The following is a 21,190-nucleotide window of genomic DNA, read 5'->3' on the forward strand; positions in this document are numbered from 1 at the left end:
GGCTTAGGGGAGGGCGGTGGGCTCAGCTTCTTTTTCCCCCGGGGTGGTAGGAAGAGTGCTGGAGAGAAGCACATGGCGAGGGACGCGGGCAGCGGAGGCCGGCGCACGCCCTGACTGGCTGAGAGGAAAAGGGAGCGACCCTCTACCTCCTGCCTTCCTCCCTACCCCGCTCCCAGGCTGCAGCACCGCCTTCTCCACCCCGCCTCCCCGTCCGAGCTCCCTTCTCCTCCCCTCAGTGCCGCCTGGAGGAGAAGCTCGCCCGCTCCCCGCTGAGGGCTAGCCTTGGAGCGGCGCGTCTCCCGAGTCCGGCGGGAGGATCCTTCAAGGGGAGCACGAGGCGCGCAACCAGCCCAGAGGAGCAGCGCTCGCCTGCTTTCTCCTCGGCCGAGGACCTGGCAGAGACGGGGCCGTGTGAATGGGGAATAAGGTAAGGAAGCAGCGGCGCTTGGGCAGCGGCGCTCCGGGGGCGTTTCTTTGGCCAGGGAGGCCCGGCGGAGCGAGCCACGAGGGGCTTGGCCGGGTCTCGCTTTTACCGTGTGGGGTCAACATGGGAGCCTAGCAGGGGCGCTGCGCAGCTGTCCTTGTCGCTGCGCTGCGGGGTTGGGGCGATCCCGGTGGAAGCAAGACGCGTCCGCCCATGACCGTTCCATGGAATCGTGATGTTCTGGAGCGAGGGGCGAGCTCCTTTAAATGTGAGAAACTCATCGGGCTGTCCTAAAGGTGCCTTACTTCAGCAAACCCAAAACACCTGAGAGTTCGGTCCGCATGCACTCGGGGTCTAGCACAATCTCGACTTTCCTTGTATCTGGACTATGCCCTTGAATCCCGAACCTAAATATACTAATCGCTATAGAAGTTGCTGCTAAGTAATGCCTTCGGAATGTCAATTAATGTATGATCCATTTCCCTAGTGGATGGATTTGTGTCAATCTTTCTTTTAGGGGAGCTGAGGTAGCTTATGTGTCTACCGCAGTTCGCTCACTGTGCGTCAATGTTGTGTGATTGTAAACCGTTTTCTAGGCACTGTTTGTGCATCATCTGTGTTGCTGTATCTGTGGATCTTTTGAGAAACATCTACATGCTGCATTCTGAAAGTGAGCAATTTTACTATATAGCATCCTTGTACACAAAATAATGGTCTGTAGCTGGAATTCAAAACAATGCATTGGAGCTTTAATGAAATCCCCCAGCACCTGACGAAGGAGGAAAGTTTTTTCCCCCCAGCTCCAGACCCTGAATTCCTGTGCTGATCTCCTTTGTTGAGGGAAAAAAATAATATTTCTTGAATTATACAGGAGCATGGATAGGCGGAAGGTTAGCTCAATAAGCAGTCATTACAATAATTAGTGATTGAAAGGAGAGTTCTCTTGGACACTAAACCTAAGATCTCAGTCTAGATTTCGGTGCACTTCATCCATTTGAGATTAAAATGACAAAGTGGTATTTATCTGGGTTTTAGATATCTACTTGTTATTGGTATGCCTGGGTGTTAACAACATTATTGGAAGCTACCCACTGGAACAAACCAACAAAATCAAGAAATTCTGAAAAGTAATCAGAATTTTGTAGGTGTTTTGTGTATTAATAATAATTCTTCACCTGTATGTTAATTGTATATTGCTCTTTCTGTTCCTTTGTATTACAACTTTAATTGGCATGACCTAGAAGAGATCAGGGCATTGTGGCGATGTAATAAGGTGAGATTGAGTGGATGGAAAATTTATTTTCTCTCAGTTTCATTAAATCTGCTAATGGATATGATTTTAACAAAGAGGAGAAAATACAAGATCTGACAGGAGGCAGCTTCATACACAATAAAGACTGGTAGTTTTATGGTTAATATGCATTCATTCTTCTTCACGCAGAACCTCTCAGAGCAGTCAACCTTCTAGGTTCCCATAGGACTTTGTCTGACATAGAGGGTTTCATCTTTAATCCTAACCCTTTGGTGATTAATAATGGAAGACATTCTTATTGATTTTTCCTGTATTATCTCTTCTCTTCCCCCAACTCCCAACAGCTTAGTTTTTAAATAGCAGGAAAAGGCCACTACAGTTTTTTGTGCACTGGTTATCCTGGATACAAAGATGCTCAGTGAGATATCAAAAATGCTAGACACTGGGCATTCAATACTCTCTAAATATTTCAGGGTCTTTTTTTTTTAAAAAAGAAAGAAAATAAACCTGATATCTGAAATACAATGAGCAAGGAGTGGGTAAATCCTGGAGTTAAGCATCAGGTATTTTCACAAGCAAACTCTTCTTTCATCAAATATGCAAGCTTAGTGTACAATGAAAACCTTCCAGGGCGAGGTATGTATCAAGTCTTAGATGGAAAAATGCTGTCTGACACACTTTACTAATATTAATTAATTCAAAACTATACAATAATGTTAGAGGACTAATGTTATTGCTTTTCCTTGAACAATACTGTGCATTTTACTTTAAGGAAACAATATTATTTGAGCATGCAATATGGTATAATTGCCTATTGTGCAGTTACTCCAAAATACCTAGGGAAATTATGCCAATAAGCCAGATCTAAGAAATTTCCCATTTGCAGTTATTTGTAAATCTTAAGAAATAATTGTACAAAGTTTTATTTTTTATTTATTTTTAATGTAGGCCTAAATGTGGTGGTGTGTTTTTTCTTACTTGTCCAGTGTTATTGTTCTTCTTTGCTTTAAAGAATGTGCACCTCCATGGGCTGCTTGCATTATTGCTGTCATTGTTTGGCCTAAAGGACATGGCCAGAATAGCATGTTTTATATTTAACAACATTTAAGCATTGAGATGGTCAACACTCTAACCGTTAGCTGTATACATAGTGTGTTATTTTTCTTATATTACAAATAATGAAAACTACACAGGTTTGCTCTTTTCTACTCAAGAAAAAGAAGAAAAAGGAATACCTCATTAGTATTGTGACAGCTCATGTTATGTAGCAAGTGTAAATTAAGCACAGGAGAAAACATGAATGTCTAATTAGTTTAAAACCAAACATATACGTGTTAAATTGTATTAACTCGAAATTAGCTGTACAGCAAAAACACATATGGAGTGATCTTTTAGAATACATTGGCATGACAAGTTGAACAATTTGAATAAAATTACCTTGAACTCAATTAATAAAATCACTAACTTCATTTTAAAGCTAATGGGCACTGAAAGGGAGGGCAAATTGTCCAGGTATAGAAGAATGCTTTCCATTAATGTGCACATTAACCTTCCAGTAACACCTCAAATATATTGGAAAGTAATGACAAAAATTCAATGTTGGAAAGGATCCAAGATCTTGTAAATAAGACTGCAATCCTAAAAAACACATACTTGGGACTAAATTAATTGAACTCAATGGGACTCGCTTTCAAGTAAACATGCATAGGATTGCACAGCAAAGTTCCTTTGATCTTCTTTGTGGTTGTTCTTTTGATAATTTTGTTGGTTCAGTTGCATAAAGGATATCCTTAAGAGAATTAATGTTTTATTAAGTGGATTACATGTCCCAGGCAAAGTTTGCCTTACTGTTTCTGAATTCAGATTTAATTAGACAACTGAAGTTTTAAACATGAAAAGGCTTTCTAAAATTGTTTCCTAGTTTCATATCATGGCATAGCTTTGCTTAAGAAAGCCCAGAGACTGAGATAAAATTGAAAATGTTAGTGTTGCTTTCAACCTGAAACTTTGAGTTCTAGTTTGCCTTTGCATATAAGCAGAGTCTGGTGATTAAAAAGCAAGCAGAAACCCTAGACACACTTATTTAGTTTTTGCGAAAGGGTTTTCCCCTTCTTGACTGTACAAGCCTATTCACTCCTATGCTACTCACTAATTTCTTATGGAGGAAGATATTTTTTTTAAAAAAATCTAAAAGACTCATGTCCTTTTCGAGCAACTGATTCCATGAATTTTCTCCAGCAAATCAATCATACTCGAAAGCATTTTCGGAATTCATTTTTGCCCCCGTTAAGTGTGGGCCTTTCTTATTCCCTTTGTTGACGACTATAGTTTTAGGAAATGTGCTCTTTCAGAAGAAGGTGGTTTGGTGCAATCCCTCCATATTACAAATGTCTAAAAAAAAAAGTAAGAAAAGCCATACGTTTAAAAAAAATAGTCATGTATCCAAAGTTAAAACTTTGATTTTTTTTAAAGTAACAAAACATTGTACAGCCAAATGCTGATTTGAAATGTCTGTTGCCAGCATCTCTTAACATTAAGATCCAGCCATGATCAAAGCAACTGTACAGATGGACAGAGAGACCAGAGAGAAATATACCCTCTTAATGGTAACAATACTCCTCTTGTTTTCCTATTTGTAATGGGCTACATGCCAGGCCCTTGTATTCGAAAGCAGTCTTGCAAATGTGCCGAGGCAGGCCTAAAATGCCATTATGTTATCAATATAAAAATAATCTGTGGTAAAATTTAACCTGCTCTGTTCCTACCCTGCTGGCCAGTCTGCACACAATTGTTGCTGAGAGCTTTGATGAGTCCGTAAATCTGCATATAGGGTTCCAGCTCTTTGCATCTAGTTGTGTTCCTAAAAACATCCACTTGGTCTAAATAGATAAAAAAAAACATGGAAGGTGATATTATTCCTGCAAATAGTAATCTGAACCATCGTATTTCTATGAAATCATTCTGGCCTGCATTTTATATAAAAGTCTAGATTTTTACTTATCTGGAAAAGCTTTGTGTAAAGCTTTTTTTCTTGCATTGAATAAGAATACAGTTAGTAATCAAAGGATGAGCTACATTTTGTCTTTATGCATTGTTGGTCATGCAAGTAGCCTTTGTTGTGCTCCATTCCTAAATGCAAGCAGGATCAAACCCATGTTTTTCAGTATGTTGCCATATTGGCAAGATAACCAGATATAGCAGAGAACGAGGCTTCTGTACTTCCACTGGTTGTTTAAGGAATTTGAGCAGTGTACCTTGTCATATAATGTTGCAAGGGTGAGAAAAGCTGCACCTTCCTAAGTTCCCCCACCTACACAACTGTTGAAGGCTCAAGAACCTGTTCCTCTTCTGCATCTGATCTCTTGGCATATTGGTAATAAACAAATTAGGCATTTTTGTCTGTATATTGGTAGTATGCACTAATGATTAAAGAGTTGAAGGACACTGCTAAAGATGTAATATTTTGCTTTCAGGATTTGCATGATCTAGAGATGACCTTATCTCTGCAGCACTCGTGTTTACTGAGTTAGTCATGTTCACTAGAAAGACTGGAGTAGAAGATGCTGATTAAAAAACACTATAAAATCTATTTCAGCCCAGATGGAGTAAATTTTCACACCTGCATTTTAGGAAAGCTTGCAAAGTTTTTCTCCCCTTGATGACTATGTGAAATTAGTAAGGAGTCATTATTTTTAGCCATGTCTGCCTGTTTTTAACATAGTGTGCTGATGGGAAAGATCTACTATATCTTCCATGCTAAGAAATTTAAGATAGGTTTATTTACAGTATACTGAGAGCAAATCTAAATATGATTTCAGTGGAAACCTTTCATATGCACATGCGCGCACACCCCCACACACACCCGCACACCCAAATCTACATTCACTCTTTTCAGAAAGTTTGCAAATGTGTTTCACGTACAACAGAGATCCCAAATGAAATATCTCTCGCAAGTATTAAAAACGTTTAAGGTGCAGTCCTATACACATTTACCTGGGAGTATGTTCCATTGAGCTTCATAGTACTTACTTCTGAGTAGACATGAATAGGATGGTTGCTGAAATATTCCTTACCTTGACTACTTACACTTTGGCATCAAGATTTGCTGATACCAAGAATTTCCTCCACATTTGTAAGCTTTCTTCATTGATCAAGTGAGTGTAAATGATAGTTGTTTACATATGCATTCCTCTAGCATATGGAAATGCATTTTACATGAAAACTGATTTGTAATGGAAGCTTAGTATTTCAGTGTAACACCACATTTTGTTATACTCAATAGGAATGGTATATTCCACTATAACTTTTTCATTTTATTTAAATAAAAGCATATTTCATGGCAAGTACCAGTGCTAGGCAATCTAGTGTAGTACCTTAATATGCTAGGAAGTATCTGTTTCACCAGTTATTTATTTCTCTTAGATCATGCATCTGAATGTCCTTTTAACTTGAATTCAGCTTTGAAGAGATACATAAAAATCATATTAAGAAGGGTTCCTCACTTATGCTGATATTACATTTATTAAAAATTGCTGGGCTAACCCAACCATGATAACTTATCAGCTATTTTCTACATCAGTATACTCTTAAAGTAGGAAGAATATTTGCAGTTGCATTCATCACCTTCTGTACTCCGAAAATGGAGATTCCTGAAGCAAAAGAAGTGTAGAGAAGGTGGCATTGGTGGCAACAACTTGTTGACAGACGAGACCATTATCAGGGGATGCAGTTTTATGTGCTGATCCACCACCATTCTGTCTCTTGTCAAACCAGGGTACTATTTTGTTTCTATGTATTTATTTATTTATTACATTTATATACCGCCCCATAGCCGAAGCTCTCTGGGCAGTTTACAAAAGCTTTTAGATAAGAGTATCTTTTTATGCCTTAGTTCATCTCTCAAATATAAGCTTGCATAGTGTACTGTATTCAACTGCTGTGAACATTTAACTTCACACTGTGGACCGAATCCTTCTGGATTACCTCCAAAACCACACAGCATCAAAAGTTTCTCTAATGAGTAGTTGTACACTTTCAAATTAATTTTCTTTCTTTCCTTCCTTTTTTAATCTGACAATAACTTTTCAACTTCTCCTTTGTGGTGTTGCACCGGATTCCATTTTCAGGACTCTGGTCACACCCAATCCTCATTTATTGTTTGATTCTCTACCGCAAACCCTTTACTCTGAAAGTACTAGACAGCCTCCATGCCAAATCTAACTGGGAAATTAATGATAACGATAATATTTTTATGTCAGCCATTCTACAAACCAACTTTTAAGTAAAAGCTTAGCATGAAAGCAACATTTATTCAATCCTGTAAACTTCAACAATATTTGTTTTGGGGTAGAAAAAAATCTGTATTATTTTTACATAAATTAGCTGAAGAGGTGCAGGTCTCAAAGAGAATTTCATTTCCTCTCCGTTTCCTTTATGAACTCTTTTTTGCTTTCCAGTCCATAATCCTGGCATCATCCCTCTTGCTGATTTCCCCTTTCCTCCCACATCTTCTGCAGCTGTAGATTCATAAATCCATTCACTGCTTCAACTGCAAGATATCCTTAGGCCTCCAGCATCTCATTGCTACTCTCTAATGAAATCCTTATCCATACTCCAATCGTTATAGTCCAGTAGAAGAATAGCATTTTAAAGATTATATACATATGAAACACATTGGATTACAGCAAACCTCGGTCTTTAACTCTCTGATATGTAAGCAACTTAAGTTGGGTCAAATGTTTAACTTCCCATCATTATTATGCAGTGGGGAATTCAGGAGAGACAAAAGGAAATAATTTTTCCACGCAGCTAACAGTTAAACTATGGAATTCACTACACATGGTGTAGTAGTGAAAGCCACCAATTTAGACAGCTTTAAAGGATTAGACAAATTCATGGAGGATATGGTTATCACTGGCTGCTAGTCATGATGGCTGTATATTACCTCCAGTATTGTATTCCCCAGGAACACAAACAGGAAGAGGATGCTATACTTATGCTCTTGTCCTGATGGTGTACTTCCATAGGTATCTAGTTGGCCATGTGGGAAAAGAACGCAGGATTAGCTAGCCCTTTGGTCTGATCCAGCATGGCTCTTCTTATGTGCCCTTCCATTTTATTAGTTTGAATATAAGATCTATGCCATTTAACATTGGCTTTTTAATATTTTTAAGATATTGTAATGAATTAGAGTTCTTGAGATAGGATATAGTTTAAATGAAGTAAAGACATGAGAAATATCCTCAAAAAGCTTCAGATACTTTGTATTCTGTACAGGTTCCAATTAAAAACTGTCCTCTAAATTCTGTGCATCTCCTCTAAGAGCTTTATCACACCAGCGTTATACTGTGCAATCACTGCGAATTGCATGCAAAGGACACAGACGTTTTCCACCTTATAATCTGCTTTGATTGTGAAGTACTCCCAGGCATCCTGCCTTAATTGTGCAATAACGCACAAAGATTTGCTGTATTTAGCCCCTACTTTTTTAGCGTATCTTCCGAGCCGCCGCTGGGGTGCAGGAGCAGGATTTTAAAGAAATGCTTACATCTGCGTAAGCTTTAAAGATAATGACACCAAAATTGGCACAGTAATAGATATTAGGGAGAGCTTTAAGCATACCAAATTTGAATTGAACTGGGTCATCCATTGATTTTTAATGATTTTTTACATTTCCCCCCTTAAACTCACTTCCTGGTATGCAAAGGATTGCTGTCGCCTGGTAGCAAAAACAACCACAACCACGAAAGTTTAGCACTACGGGGATAATCCGAGGGAAGCAGGTACGTGGGATGAAGCTTTCTGCCAGTTTAAGAATCTTCCTTTTTCACTTCCCTACACCTTGATTATAACTTTACAACTATTTAGGGTGACCATATGAGAAGTAGGACAGGGCTCCTGTATCTTTAACAGGTATATTTAAAGTGGAATTTCAGCAGGTGCCATTTGTATGCATGCAGCACCTAGTGAAATTCTCTCTTCATCACAGCAGTTAAAGCTGCAGGAGCTATACTAGAGTGACTAGATACAAAAGAGGGCAGGGCTCCTGCAGCTTTAACTGTTGTGATTAAGAGGGAATTTCATTAGGTGCTCCATGCATACAAATGACACCTGCTGAATTTCCCCTTTCAGTACAACTGTTAAAGATACAGGAGCCCTGTCCTCCTTTCCATATGGTTACCCTAGCAGTAGTAAGCTGCACCTTGTCAGAGCCTGAAACACAGTGCCACACAGGGCACATAATGAATTATTTTCTATCAAATTGAATGAGAATGGTTGCAAAATATGTGGGAGAAATTTTTGGCACAGCATTATTGGGAATTACTGCTTCAAAATGCCACAGGCATGTTGAAGTAGAAGTTCCTGATGGGGCTGCCTCCCTTGGCTATCACTTTTCCTGAGTTTTCATAGGTGGTTGCCTATTAGGTCAGATCCATGTAGTAACCTAAGAAGGTGATGGGTGCATGTATGATATATGTATAGGGTGACCATATGAAAAGGAGGACAGGGCTCCTGTATCTTTAACAGTTGCATAGAAAAGGGAATTTCAGCAGGTGTCTTTTGTATATATAGGGAACCGGGGGAAATTTCCTCTTCATCACAACAGTTAAAGCTGCAGGTGCCCTGCCCTCTTTTAAATCTGGTCACTCTAGTATAGCTCCTGCACCTTTAACTGTTGTGATTAAGACAAAATTTCATCAGGTTCTCCATATATACAAATGACACCTGCTGAAATTCCCTTTTCTGTGCAACTGTTAAAGACACAGGAGCCCTGTCCTCCTTTTCATATGGCCACCCTATATATGTACATATTTATTTAAAGTATTGTTATCCCTCTCCTCAGCCGAAGAAGCTCCCAGAATGGCTTACATGAAATCAGTAAAACAAGACAGTCCCTGTCTGTAGGCTTACAATCTAAAAGGTCATGGCACACAAGGAAAAAGGAATGGGGAGGGAGGAGGGGAAATGTAAGTCTTTCGGCCTGGCTGGTGGAATGCTGCTGCTTCTGCCCTCTCATCTCCCTCACTACAGCAGGAATGGCTGCTGAAGGTAACAGCTGAGGGAGGAGGATTCTTCATGAGGAAGGTCTTTCAGCAGGCTGGTGGAATGGCCCTGCTTTCCTCCTCTACTTCTCTCTTATTACTTAAGGTACTGCAGAGAATAAAGCAAGGTAATACCTAGCCGGTGGAGTGAACTGGCTTGATCCTTTTGTGGGAGTCGGCTGGGCAGGGTGTAATATGCTCAGCGCTACATATGCCCAGCTGAGCATCAGCAAGACAGAGGAATCAATGTTAAAGTGCTCCATTGAGTTCTAAGGGATCCCCTTTTGTGCAGTGAATTGTCCCCTTGGTTTCTGAAACAGATCTTTACTCTAGTAGAGCAGCTGTTGTTGAACTGGTTTTCAGCTGATTTCGAGGGTAAAGCTGACAGGAGCTAAAGAACATACAGTTCTGGATTATTCATCCCTTAGAGATGACGATCAAAATGTTTTACATTGTCTTAGCTGGGATAGAGTAGAAGTTGCAATGAGCACATAGTCACCAATAGGAAAAGTTAAGTCAGAGAGACATGCATCAGAGGAAAAATCGTGCATACAAAGACATTGAAAAGTAAAGATGGATAAATTTGAGTGCCTAATTGGCAGTGCATTCAAGGCAGACAAAAATAAGTATTTCTTTACTTAATTGCACATAATTACCTTATGGTAGGGTGACCATATGTAAAGGAGGACAGGGCTCCTGTATCTTTAACAATTGTAGAGAAAAAGGAATTTCAGCAAGTGTCATTTGTATGCATTCAGCACCTGATGAAATTCCCTCCTCATCAAAACAGTTAAAGCTATAGGAGTACAGCTAGAGTGACCAGATACAAAAGAGGGCAGGGCCCTGCAGCTTTAACTGTTGTGATGAAGAGGGAATTTCACTAGGTGTTGCATGCATACGAATGACAGCTGCTGAAAATCTCCTTGCCCTGTCCTTCTTTTCATATGGTCACCCTACCTTATGGAACTCATTGCACTAGGATGTGGAGATGCTATTAGTGCAGTATCCAATCAGTCGCTGCATCCCTGCTGATTCCATTCCACAAGTGAGACCCACCACTTTGGCAACAGAGGTGCAGGCTTCCAAGAGCAACTGGAAACGAGTGGAAACGCTCATTTGTGAAATAGGGCAGATTACCGAGGGTTGCATAAGGGAACTATGCCAAACTGTCCTGTTCCAGAAATGAGCAAAAGTGCTCATTTCAGGGCTTCCAATTGGAAGAGTTAAATCTCCATTGCACAAGCAGATGCACTTGCAGAATGTCCCTGTTGGATAGAGCCCATAGTTTAGATCAGGGGTGCGCAATGTGTGGCCCTCCAGATGTTGTTGGGCTGCAACTCACAGCAGCCCTAGCCAGAATGTTTAATCATGTGGGATGACAGAAGTCCCAACATTTGGAGGGCCACAAGTTGTCCTCCCCAGGTTTAGATGGATTTTTAAAAGATATAATTCATTGGCTTGGATCCAGACTGAGTTAGACATGCTTTAGTCCCACTGAAATCAATGGGGCACGGTACTAATTGGTGGCTTTTAGCCATGATGGAACCTCTATGTTCAGGACCAATACAACTCTACATTTCAGATGCTGGATGCAAGTGGGGTGACTATCACTGCCATGCCTTAGTTAATGTTTTCCTGAGGCATCTGGATAGTTATTGTTGGGGATAACAAAATACAGGACATTACTGATTTTGGTCTGATTCACCAAGGCAATTATTTTGCTCTTACAACATATCCCATTAAAACATAAGCTTGCAGGGACAGCAGTTATGATCCCAGCAACAAATAAAAACTAGCATAATTTTAAACGTTTATTAGATTCATTTGTAAAGTTGAATTGCTTAGAGCAAATGAACTTTATATATGGAAAAGGAATAGGCAATATCACCCCATCTCAATTGTAGATTGAATAGACCTTGCATTCCATTCCATTTTCCATTACACTGCTACATTCCATTTTCTGCTTGGACTGTTCTATGTCACCTCCATACCTTATATACACAGAGTGGGTGGGGGCAGGAAAAAAGTCAGTTTGGAGCACAGCGTGTGCTGTGCTCCAAACTGACTTTTTTCCTGCCCCCACCCACTCTGTGTATATAAGGTATGGAGGTGACATAGAACAGTCCAAGCAGAAAATGCCACATTGACCTGATCTCCAAACCAGTTTCATGGGCTCTCTTCCCGTCCCATCCCTTGATTTATAATAATGAAACATAGTTTACCATAATGTCTGAAGCAGAAAACTATGATTAGCATTACAAACCTCGTGTTCAAATCATGGCTTGGGGAAAATTATTGGTTTCTAACCATAAGTTTACCCTGTTCATACATCACTGCAAATTATACTTGTGAAGAGAGGGATGAATTTATCCTTGAGAGGGGAGGAAACAGCATACAGCATGTTCCAGATCTCCATTTCAACATCTAAATTGTCCCAAAATGACTACACTGCATGGGGAAGTAGCTCCACATTTTTCAGAAACCGTTAACCAGGGCTCATCAAATATGACCTGAATATTCATTCACAAGTTATTTTGAGATTAGAGATGGTCCAAAATCAGTTCCATATATAGACAGAGGATAGCTAACTTGGGAGCTAATTTTATGAGATGCATGAGAGATTCATGTCAACGTTTTAAAGTTTGAGTGGTGTGAAATTTTAAGGGCCAAGTCTTACATGAATGTCTACATACAGCACGTGTGTATAGGCCTTTCTAACCTACCCATAAGCTCCTCCCATCCAATACCACTGAGCCAGCTGTGTAGCTCTTTGTTGATGGCATCTGTGTTGTTGGAGACCAATCATGGAAGTCCCTATTTTTCATGTGTTTTAGTTTCTTTGAAGTTCTCTGATTGATTTGGATCCATATCGTTTCTCTCATTGTATCTCCCTTGTAAGAGAAATTTCCTTCCAATGTCATTTATTGGGGGATTGGATCAATATATACCCTGCTACCCACTGTATATCCATTCTCAGTCAGACTGATTCCTTTGCCCATCTACACAGCAGAAACAACTGCAGGCCAGGATGTCATTCTCCCCCTACCCCCCACCCAACACATATACTTCACAGACTCTGGTGTTACAAATTGCGCTGCTCCTGGTTCTACAGTTACATAATGCATCTTAAGCACAAATGTAGGAAGATCTCATGCAGATCATAGATCATAGAATAGTAGAGTTGGAAGGGGCCTATAAGGCCATCGAGTCCAACGTGACCTTGGTATTTCTTTCTTTCTTCAGATTTCATTTCATTTATTATATTTCTATACCACCCCATAGCTGGAGCTCTCTAGGCAGTTCACACCCTAATCTTTAACTTCCTTCACTCAACCATTTTAAATTTATGTTTTTAATCTTCTTTGTTTTAGAGGCTGAATGCTCTTACACTGTACCAGTCAAGTGCAGGGAAATTCATTTAGCCTTTTTTTTAAAAATGCTATCAACATCAGTTCCCTCACTCCCACAGCAATACCTTACCATTTCGTAAAACTTGAGTTAGATATGCAGAAGTAGATCCAGATACGCAGAGCTGTTCTGCAAACTTTTGCTCAAGAGCTATGCAACACAGGCAGTGCAAGCATGTAAGCTGAGAGGCCCTGAGCAAGAGATTGCAGCCTGCCTTACCCTAATGGTAGCACACTGCCTTACCTTACAGTTCTCTTTTCTTCTGCAAGGATTTTCTAATGTGCCAAAGGAAGCCCCTCCACTTGTGGTAGAGGCCTTCCACTCATGGAAAAGCACTTCTGGATATGCCCCCTTTGTTTTCTTGCTTTAATGCTGTGCAAGTTGTGCACATTCCCTCTCTCCTGATTTTGGGGCTTTTTGCAGTGGCAAGCAGGTGTTGAGCTTTACCTCTTGCTGTCATCCAGTCTGGAGATATGATATAGCACTACTGGCACTAGGCATAGCAGAAAGAAAAACATTTTGAAACCCACCCACCCCACCCAAGAATTGTACTACCTACTCCCGTCCTTCTTCAGTCTTCAAATATCTTTATCGTATATCATAGTTTCAAGGCAAATGTACATAATTTATATAAACCTCCCACCCCCATAAATATATATTTCAGTTTCATTTGAATTATTTGTTTTGCTACAGTTTTAATACAATTTTCATTGTGTTTCAGTAGGTGCATCTACACACATTGCCAGTGATTTGCAATTATGATATTCCCAGCAGCAAACAAGCAAACAAACAAAAGTAATGTTGGCTGCATCCCCCAAAGTCTAAACTCTATTGCTAATGAACTCCCTAGTACTTTCAAAGAAATTTCTCTCTGCAAACACAATAACTTGGAAATTACTATGATAATCTAAATGCAGATGGGGGTGGTGGATAATAATTGAAATGCAGATTGGGATTTGCTTGCCATGGTGCTGGCAAAGCATATGCATACAGAGTAGTATTTTGTTGAGCTCTCTACAGAAACTTTTTTTAAAAACAGAAAATCTGGAGGTTTTATTTGTATATTAAACAAAGATACTACATGAATACACATTTTTCTTTCAAAGATGGGAAAATATGTACTTAACCTGAGTTGACTGGCAAATTGAATTTACTGCAACTTTGTCATTGAATTGTTTAGCTTCATGAAAATTTGAAAAGCCTTACTCAAACACTTCTTTCTAAGTCGATCTACTACTGAATGATTTAAATTAATTAAATAGTAATCTCTTACTATTACAGATATAAGCATAACTGGCAATGTTTAAATAAACAGACAGTTCTATATAAAAATGGTTAATTGAAAACATCTTGTACAACACTCCACTTGTATTATAAATGAGAAAGTTTATGGTGGTTGCTTTTTTTAACCGAGTGACCTACATTGTTCTTTAGCATTTGTGTTAAAATGCTTGTATGTTTAAAAAAGAAGGCAAATTTCACTTTAGGGTTGGCTATCAGGAAATTGGCTTTGATTGCCTATATATGCATTATAAAATTATTTATTTATTTATTTATTACATTTATATACCGCCCCACAGCCGAAGCTCTAAGGCGGTTTACAACAGTTAAAAACAGTAAACATTAAAAAAGTATACAAAATTTAAAAAACCATCAGAAACATATAGACAATAATATAAAAACAACATTATCCATTTAAAAACAACAGTTCTGCGGGCCGTTAAAAAACAAACTTAGCATTGTTTAATGCTATTATGAACATTTGTGGATGAATGCAACATTAACATCATTCTCACATATTTTAAATCTGCTCCTTGGGAAATTTACTTACAATGCAAACCCATACATGTCTACTAAGAAGTAAGCCCAATTGTATTCAATGGGGCTTACACCCAGGTAAGTATTATAGGATTATAGCCTTAGTTTTATAAAGATGTTATTCCTTCTTCCATTAATATTATCTTCCATTCACATTATCAGGAATCTGTGCCATGAGATACTTCAAACTTTGTAGATCTATGTTGCATTGTGTATTGAGCAGGGCCAGATTTACACCAAGCAGGATATAACATTTTGAAAGTGGTCTGAAAAAGGTATATGGAATGTGGCATATGACCCAACAGTTGTCATTACCGTTATAAACTGTTATAAAGCAGTAGCATAGATCCTGCCCTGATCTAATGGCATGGAAAGTTTATGAATATTCCAGCTTCTCAGGAAACAAAGCTGTCAGAATTGTCTGTCTTTAATGTTATTCAATAAAAATTACTACAATAAACATGTAGTAAATAATATAATTAATATACATTTTAATTTAATAAGCTCAGTCAATCTAAGCTGAGTCAATCCATAACTTTTCTCACAATAACTACAGATTTTTGAAAAGTACAACCTTCAAATATATTTGAGATTCTTCCATTTCTGTAAATTAATCTTAAACTACTATCAACCAGGATTTCCTGAGCCAATGCTGAATAAAAGGTAGGTCTTCCTTGTTCCATATTGCCAGCACTTACTGATTTCTACCCTTAAAAAAAATTCTCCATGAAGTTAACTTCTGCCTGGCATAAATTTAAAAATATTTTTTCCTGTCAAAAAGACACATGGTGATATTTCATTTCTAATCATCCTCCAAATGTAGTTTCATATTATTTTATGCAATTAACCCAAAATATATTTCTATCATGGCTTACCATTAGCTATAATAAAGTTTGCACTGCAATTCCTATGAAGGGAGGGAGGGAAATGTTGCCAGTTTGGCTGGGAATAAAATGTTACACAGGTCCTAGAGAAGTAGTTTTGACTGGCAAGAAGCAAAGAGGCTAAGTAGAGGAAGCAGTGGACTGAGAAACAGGAAGCCCAGGGAGGTGTTCATAAAAGGAGAAGGAAGCTTACAGAAATGAGGAAATAGGAACAGGAACAGAGACAAGAAGATGCTATGGACAATGTGGTGTCTGCCATTCACATATTGATTTCAATTAGTTAGCCAGTTTTTCTGTAAACCGCCCAGAGAGCTCTGGCTATGGGGGCGGTATATAAGTGTAATAAATAAATAAATAAATATAGAAGACCTACACATTTCAAATTTGCCTTTTTTTAAAAAAATATTGTGCTTATATGTTGTTAAAAGTGACTGGAAATAAAGGTCAATTTAAATGTCATTTTCAAAGGCCTAGGTCACATTTAGTTTTGGATTGCCAATATTATGGTATAAGTATTCAGCTACCAGGATATAAGTACAGTATAATAAACCGGAGTTTTTGTTTAGGACTTTATGGCTGAGTTCAGATGTAACATTAAGTCACCATGGGTCACATTTGAGAGCGATCCATGGTGGTTTAGCATGTCATGTGGGTGGGTGTGAAATCCCCACCCACAGTCAGTAAAGTACCCACCCTCTGCAATAGGGGTAAGGGTCCCCAGGGTAGCTGACCGTGTTGTGTGGTGGGTGCATCATTGTTAAATCTGGCCACTCCATGGAAGAGAAGCAACAAGCTCAGAGATGGCTACTAAGATCATCCAGAACTTCCAGTGACACAATGGGATTGCCCCATTGGTGGTTCTGGAGATTTCCTCCAAATCTACATAGCATCTTCAGAGGACAGACTTCCTCAAGGCCACTGCAGGTGAGAAAAGGGTAAATTCCTGCCGCTATTCCAATAATTATCAGTACCTCCCCGCACACAGCTAATGCTTTCTACTTCTTTTTTTAAAGACATCTTTAAATGCAAACTCATTTAACATTGTTTCTAAGTTTGGCTTTTAATGTCCATCTCCAGGTACAACTCATGAAGGGCTTGGGACAGAAGACACCCCCTTCATGAAGTCTCAGCTCTTGCATGGTCAAGTAAATTGATTGTAATCCGCCTTGGGAAAATAATGTGATCACAGCCCCACTACGTATTTGCACTGCTATCTCTAGATTTCCCCTTTTGGTACATTACCATCAAGGGTCAATTTCCATGACTTTTGAGCTTGTGATGAACCCATGTGCTTTCAATCCAGGATTAAAACGTGGGATACTTCAAGACTAAAGGCTCCTAGTGATAATAATCACAAAGGCATTGTACAGCAATTCCTTTTTTTCTTTTTATTTCCTTTCACGGATTTTCCACAGTAAGGAAAGGGATGGAAGAAGTGGTGGGAAAATCCAGGACTACTGTAAGTAGAAGATGATAGTATCTGGACCTCCTGAAAAAGTCCATGGATGAGGCAGGGCAGTGGCTTCATAAAAAGCTTAGCCTGGAAGCACCTGCATTCATAGTGAACTGGCCATCCCAAACATTCATTGTGATTACAACGGGTAAACCATAAAACACAATCCTCAATGGCTTTGAGCTGACATATGATGTATATGGATATGATGAACTACTCCAATAACTAGTTCATCGCAAACATATTTTGATCTTGTCCTGAAATGAAAACGAACACTCTTCTTGAGGCGCAATACTCAGGAGAATTCAACCTACAGTACTTTGAATTTTAGAAACACCAAGCCCACAGCTAGACCTAAGGTTTATCCTGGGATCATCCAGGGTTCGCCCCTGCCTGAGCACTGGATCCCCTGTGTGTCACCTAGATGAACAGGTTTGACCCCTGGACGATCCAGGGATAAACCTTAGCTATGGCCCAACAATCAAGTTTGATGTTAGTTTTTCCGTTTTTACACTGACATGAAATGCTTACATATTTGCTTGCTTTGCTTGTTTAATAAAATTTAGTGGTCTAGGCTGCAATTTTAAACCCACTTACCACAACACAATGGGACTTACTACAGAGAAAACATACATTGGGTTTGATCCACAGTTGTCCTTCCATGACCAGAAGAGCTCTTCTGCCTGTGGAAGGTTTCCAGTCCAGCAGAGCATTTCTACTGACAAAACCAGATAGGGGTGATTTCCTCTTCCCCTGTAGTCTCCCCCCACACTCATATCTGCCTTGGAGGGTTGGGGGACCTTCTGCAAAAATGGGGAAAATGGCACTGGAGGCTGCAAAGGGAGGTGGAAATTGCCAAAGATCACTTCTTGTCCATTGGTGGGAGCATTCTGAGCAGATCTTTGCTTAGGCGATGCTCCCATGGGCAAGAACCTGTATCCAAGCTATAGAAGTGTGCTGTTAGTCATAAGGGTTTTTTGGGGGATAAATAAACAGTTGTCATTTGTCATCTAGTCTATTTAGTTTGCTCATTTATACAAACATTTATATCATGCTTTTCCGCTCCAAAAAGTCCTACTCAAATGGCTTTCATAATATAAAAACAGATGTAAAAGTAACAATACATCAAAACACCGATTGGGTTCAGATGACATGTTAACCCACGATGGGTTGTATAAACCACTATGGTTTATTTAACCTGTGATGCCTTAGCGTGTCGTCTGTGAGCTCTTTTCCCACCCACGGTCGGTCCTCCCCACAAATAAGCCACCCTGGGAACCCCCAGTCTGCAGTAAGAGTTATTTAATGTATGGTGAGTTAGTGCGTCGTCTGTTGCACCTGTGTTACCAGACTAAAAGCAGAGTCAAGGCAAAACCACAAACTGAGTGATTTACAAGGGTAGTCCCACATAGAACATGTTCCAGTAGTGCAAACAATGCATGTAGGACTAAAGCCAGGTCTGACACTACCTTGTAGAGCCTACATGTTTACTGGTAAATCTTCTAGGCTCACCACAAATTGCTCCCTCTTGACATACAATGCTAGCAATTTGCTGCTGACCTTTTCAGCCCACTGCCCCCTTAATAGTCTATGTTTTGCAGCTATGAACTTCCACATATATTTATTTATAAATTTATTCTTTGCCTAATACAATTTGCTGAAGGCAGATCACAGTCCAAACATAAAAACATCAGTAAAACTGCACAATAAAAAACAGGAAGTAAAAAATTACAATGGCATTTACAACATCCATAAAACACCCATTTAAAACAGCAGAACTACAGCACAGTGCAATAAAAATGCTTGTTAGAACAAGCAAGTCTTACTTCTCCCTCACTAAAAACAGGGACAATGTCACAAGTATCTCATCTGGGAACTAATTTCAATGCAGCAATAAAAGAGAAGGCCCTGCTTCTTTCCTTTCCCTGTGCTTGCTTCTGTAACAAGACACAGAGAAATTGTGATTGGTTCTCCCAAGGTTTTCATTTTTATCTAAAATCATCCAAGGGAAGGACTCCAGATTTGATGAGAACATGGGCACTGGGGAGGGGGTGGTTAATCCTTCTCCTACTCAATTTTACTTAACTAAATTACTCCATAAATTGTATGTTTTGCACTACAAGGCCAATAGCAGCATTGAGGGTGGGAGCAATTTAGTTGAGGAAATGGTTTGGGGAAAAGCTTCTGGAGATCTACAAGTTTCCCATCCTGGAATAGGATAACTAAAACCCCAACAATAATATACAGACTTGTACAGAATAATATAAGTTGGACAACCCAAGTCCCATTTTTATTTAAAAAATATATAAAACAGTATTAACATTTGATCTGGTAAATTTTTTGAACAACATCTTTTATTGCTCAAGGAATCCTGGTAGTTGTTCAAATATGAAATATATCTTATTCATTTTCAACCTGTTGGCTGAAAATCGTAACAGCTGTTCCTGGATATTTGGAATAATACACAGCTGGGAGTCATGAGTGAATTGATGACACATCACTCCAGAGTTCTGGATGATCTCACTCACTGGCTGCCTATGTATATATTAACGAACATAGATGACAATATTGAACCCCGGAACTGTGAACAATAACTTGTTCCAGGCCTACCCTCTGGGTTCTTTCTGAAAAAAAGGAATAGAACCAATCAAAAGCAAGTCCCTTGATGTTTGTAGATCTTCCAAATGATGCAACAGAAGCTTATGATCCATAGTTTTAAAAGCTGTTGAGAAATCATCACTGAGTTGCATAGACAGTTGCAACAGACATAACACAGCTACTCTTCTGATTTTTTCCCTGGGATTTGGGTAAACTTGGAGTGAATCTCATACAGTGAATTGCTCATTACTGAGCCTACTCTATGATGGTGGCAAAGAAGCCACTGCCATCATGTTAGCACTGTCTAGTGGAGTTGTTCTGTGTGATTTGAGGCTTTCTCCCACTTGGGCCACAAAATGATGTAAAGGAACTCTCAGTGACCGTCGCCCCTCCTCCCAGATGGATTTTCTGGTAGTCTAGCAAGGCCCTAAGATGCACTTTTTTTGGATGAGTTTCAATTGTGGCTTAAGGATGTGAATGAGGTTCTTGGAGGACTGCTTGCTCATCACTTATCATTTCAGGCTCATAGCATCTAGAAGGAGAGGGATGATTGACTGGGGCCCGAAAGGTAATGAATGCCTTCTTGCAAGATGGGATGGTTCCAGTCACCTAGAAGTAGATGTTTTTTCTTGGTCCCCAAGCATTGCAACAACTATGAGCTGGTTGCAAATATCCCTTTTTAGAGCAAAGTCAAGCGGCTCTAGACACCTTTGGATAAATCACCTGGTGTAGAATCCAGTTGAGTCTGGCTTTCAGTCATCTAGATGTGGCATCAAAACAGCCTTGATCAACATTAGTGGCTGACCTATGTTGGGAGAACAATTGTGTGTCAATCTGTTCATTCTCCTGGACCTTTCAGTGGTGTTTGATACTTTCAACCACAGCATCATTCTTGGTGGGATGTCCAGATTGGGAATTGGGTGCACTGTGCTCCAGTGGTTCTGCTCCTATCTGGATGGGTGATTCCAGAAGGTGGTGCTGGCAAGCTACTACTTAGTGATGTGACATTCATGTTATTTATTACATTTCTATACTGCCCAATAGCCAAAGCTCTCTGGGCAGTTACAGTGTTCTGCAAGATTTCATCACATCTCCCTTGCACATAGATTTAGTATGAATAAGGTCATCCAAATGTTATTCAGTGAACCTTCTCTTGACAGCTGTCAGCTGGTGGATGCCATTTATCCACCCCCAGTTCAGGGGAATAACACATCATCATTTTGGGAAAGGGACGTGACTCAGTAGCAGAGCACTTGTGTTGAATACAGAAGGATGCAAGTTTAGTCCCTGATATCTTTATTAACAGCTGGA

This window comes from Elgaria multicarinata, chromosome 4 (genome assembly GCF_023053635.1).
Source record: "Elgaria multicarinata webbii isolate HBS135686 ecotype San Diego chromosome 4, rElgMul1.1.pri, whole genome shotgun sequence".
NCBI lineage: Eukaryota > Metazoa > Chordata > Lepidosauria > Squamata > Anguidae > Elgaria > Elgaria multicarinata.